We start from the raw sequence: 4,443 nt of genomic DNA, 5'->3' as shown, positions 1-4,443 counted from the left end.
TGTTTCATGTTAGACTATATTTCTAGCATTTATAGTTGTGGAGAAAAAACTTGAAAATGCTCTTACAATCCCTACTTCTAACACAGCAAAACAGAACAATCTGAAATGAATGTTTAAAATACTGTAAATTTTAAATCAAGTTCCTTCTTTCTGAGACCTCCACTTTTTATAGTTCTGATAATAATAACTTTATAAATTTTACTTGCCTGAGTTGGTTTGAAATGTGTTGGATCTCATGTACCGAAATGTTCAGGCCAAAATGCATAAGATGTATTTTTTAATAGGGTTGTACACATTGGAAAAGTATGGTTTTCAGATTCAGGAGCTTCTGCTCAAAATCATGTCTGTTTTCTTTTTGGATACATATTATAGTAGGTACAATTATCTTTTGTAGATATGCTTTATGAAGTAAAACTCTATGAAGTTGAGCTCTATGCAGAGTACTAGTTATTAACATTCTGAAATGAGTAGATTTTGAACAAATTTCATGAGCACAAGGTATCCCAATTTTGTTAAACAGTGCCTATGAGCCTCCTCACATGTAGTATCAAGAAGGAGCTTTCTGCCTGTATGTAACTGTACACCTGTTAATTCAGAGATCTAAATGTGAAATCCAGCACTCAGGGACACCAGGTGGATATCTGATACTCTCTGAGGAATTGGGGCTTCATAAACCATTGTATGGATTATTCACAGCCATGCATTTTTTCCCTACTTGTGACAGAAAAAATATGGGTGAAATATTTGCATTGATAATTAATCCTGGTATAAATCAATACAAGTTACTAATAAATAAGAAACAGAGACATGTCACTGACAAAAATCAGCTGTTAATGCCTCTTCACTTACTGAAATGGCATGCTACGTATCACAAATTTTTTATCACTACTACAAAATATTTCTCTAGGTGAAAGTCAGGAGTATTCTCCAGCTCTACTGTAAAAGCTGCAGTCATAGCACAATTTAATTTGAGATTGGAATAAATGTGCATAGAGCATGAAAAATAAGGAAATACAACTCTTTATGTCTACTTTTCATGAGCATTGAGAAGTACTTACATGATTTAGGAGCCTAAGGGCTCAATTCACTTGTCCACACATAGGGATCTTGTTTCATTTAAAATTCATTAGGGTATCACAAGCTTCCTCATGGGGCTGTCAAATACAACACAGGAGCTATGGAAGAACTCTCTTCTTCGGGAACAGCAGCTGGAGACCAACAAGGATATCCTAGGCTGCCTGAAGTGGCACTAGATGAGCGTGTACTGGCAACTGAACCTTAAGCCTTCAAAGTCCAGGCTGTGGACAAGGAAGTGGTCTAATCAGTAGACTGCAGCTGCCAGTGGATCTTTTAAAGAAAATGGTGGATATGTCTTCACTTCATGATGGGCCTGATCTTTTCAAGATGTAGTACTCACAATTCTGAATTTAATTCTCAAATATCTCTTTATGTACCCAAGACCTTTATTTCAATCTGGCAGTAAATCAGTCAGAAATGAGACTTGCGTCTCTGAGAAATACAGGCACTGTTTAAAACTTCGTCCCTTGTCAGTGATAAAACTCGCCATCCACATAGGGGTCTTACCCAGTAGCACAACATCAGTGCTTCCCAAAGTTTTCCCTTAGCAACCCTACTTCCAGGGTCACAACCCCACTTTCATTTTCACTTCCAGGCTTGCGGGCCCCAAGTGGGGTCATGACCCTAACTTGGGAACAGCTCTATAACACATTGAAAAAATTAACATACCAGCCAGTAAATACATCGGCAAAACAAACCCATCTCATCTACCCAAGAGCCCGTGCAGTTTGACATCCCTAGAGTCCTTACCTATTAAACATGAGTTTTGAAATCCATATATCTACTTGCAAGCTCACATGGTGCTTTGAGTATGTGTTACCATTGTCTTGTAGTCTTCCTTTGTGCTATTTAGCTAAGTTTGGTGTTGACAAATATGTGCTAACACTTCTGAAAATACGACCCTCTTTTTTGTGCTCATTCTTATATTGGAGGTGCTGCTTAGATTTATTATTTGCACATAATAGAGTTCACAGTTATTGTGCGTCAGAAACAAGATCTGGAGAGTCTGCTGTTCCCACAGCTGGAGCAACACATACACATCTGCTAAAACTGCGGTGTAAATTGTATTGTCCTCGGCAATTAATCACTTACACTATATTCTATCAATTCTCCTCCTCCTCCTTAACTCCCAGTGGTATTTACCCTCTTCTCCCTTCTACTTCCTCCACTGTCTTCTACTCTCTTTTTCTTCTGTGTCTCCCACTTAATTTTTTAACGTCTTCTCCAGAAGTGCCAAGTTTGGACGTGGAGATGCTGCTGCAGAAGTTCCTACTTCTCTTGAAGAATGTTCTACCACTAGATCTGAGAGCTTTGCACAGGTTGTGAAAGCACACAAGTTATGAAATCTTAATATCTTCATTTTACCTTGGGGAGATTATGACACTGTTCTAGCAAACAGTTGTAGTCACCAAAAAGTCAGTGGCAGAGATGTAAAGTTTCATGTGTTCCATGGTGGACTTCAAGCAACATGGTTAGTTAGCACTAGATATACCAGTAGATGGCACTTCATTGTTCATAGCATTGTTCATACACCTGAGGGGCTGCTAAAAATGGACTTCTTGGGTGTAGTTCTTCACATATGACTTTGAGCGTAACTTTATTTCTCTCTAGTCTTGTGCTCTTTTCTTGGGATCTTTGCTGTTCTCTTTTCATTTTGCTTGCTATGACACTTTTCTGTTGCTTCCTCATTTCTCCCAGTTTTCCATATGCTGTGTCTCATTTTGAAAAGAAAGGGAAAAAACAGAAAGAAGAAAAAAAAAAGAAAAATAAAAAGAAATCATATAAAGTGGAATCCCTCACTGATTTTTTTTCAGAAAAGATTTGTCTAGATCCTGACTGATTCATTACTGAGGAGAGCTGGAATGGTGGTAAGCGGGAGCAATAAGATTTACTCCCAAGTGTTCTTAAGGTCCTAAGTGTATATCTGAATATACAAAAGTGGCTCCAAAAGTGCACTGCAATGACTGACCTGCATGTACAGACGAATTGGTATCAATACCAAGAACAGACCATACTAAGCCTTACTATGTGGTTTTTTTGGTGTGAGGTAAATAACTATTTACTAACTTGCAGTATACCTGTGAAACACATCCAAAGACGCTGTATGTCCTCAAACCTGTATATGATACTACCTTTGCTGGACACAAGCTGCAGCTAAACACTTTGGGTTCTGGACTTTCTTCCAGATAGGAAATGAAGGTTTTGATCAGGCTTCTGCTGTGGCCCCTGGCTGGATTTTGCCTTCTCAGCACATGTGGTGATGCTTGCTAGGTTGTTGACAGTGGCAAGTGCCTTTCAATTAAGGCTGAAGTTCCATCAGAGCCCATAAGTGGAGAATGCCGGGGAGATTAATAAATGAATTGTCACAGCTTCCAGGCATGCTGTGTTGGGAAGTGCAACTCTTGAGTTTGCGGGCTGTGTAAATTTGGAGCTCTGGGTCTGTATCTTTATAGAGATAGACTCAATCCCTCTTTCTTATAAAATAAATAAAAATTAATTTCTCTAAAGTTGAATTCCAAATGTGGAAATACTCAAAATTTGGATATATTTTATGCCAAGCATTTTAGGCTTTTTGCAGTTTTGGTGGAGTTGCCATTTAAAACAAGGATTTGAATTGCTCTCAGTAAACCATCTGTAAGTTGGAAAAGACTATGGGAAACATCGCTGCAGGGCTCTTTTTAGTTGCTCCAGTGGGCATTATCCATTATTTTTCTAAATGTCTTGCCTTGGGGTTTTTTTTCCTTTCCTTGCTGCCTTGACCAATCTAGCTGGTACTAGTTATTGTCTTTTCGAGAATAATTGTCAGTCCTAAAAAAAAAATTGCAAATCTGAACAATACAATAGTCTTAAACTGCATTTTAACTGCTTCACTTTTGCATCTTATTTACTTGTTTTCACTTAAAAATACATACAGAAACTCTTGTGCGTTTGCTTGCATTTTCTCCACTACACATTCTACTCAGCAAAGAATGAATATTCGAGTGAATAGATACTGCATTCCTTGAACAGCAAAAAGTTTCACTAAAATCAATGGGAAAATAGCATTTATTGGAAATTTTATTAACACTTAAGGATCATGTAAGGGAAAGACATATTAAAGAAGGAACATTCTATATGACAATTGCATCCAACAGCTGTGGTGGTATGGTTGTTCCTCAAATGTTTCTTGAGGGAATTGTTTCTTTTTAACTAGACATTCCTTTCTGATTTTGGAGTCTGTAAGACTTAAAAGTGGGTGGGCATACGTCTTCATAGGATCATAGGATAAGTCAGCTTGGGAGGGATGTCAGGAGATCATTTACTGGATTGTCCTCATCAGGAAAAATGTTTCCCTTATGCCCGGTGTGAACTCTCTTGTGTCAACTT

The sequence above is a fragment of the Antrostomus carolinensis genome, unplaced genomic scaffold (genome assembly GCF_000700745.2).
Source record: "Antrostomus carolinensis isolate BGI_N321 unplaced genomic scaffold, ASM70074v2 scaffold31252, whole genome shotgun sequence".
Classification (NCBI taxonomy): domain Eukaryota; kingdom Metazoa; phylum Chordata; class Aves; order Caprimulgiformes; family Caprimulgidae; genus Antrostomus; species Antrostomus carolinensis.
Note: the sequence above shows the minus strand (reverse complement) of the source record.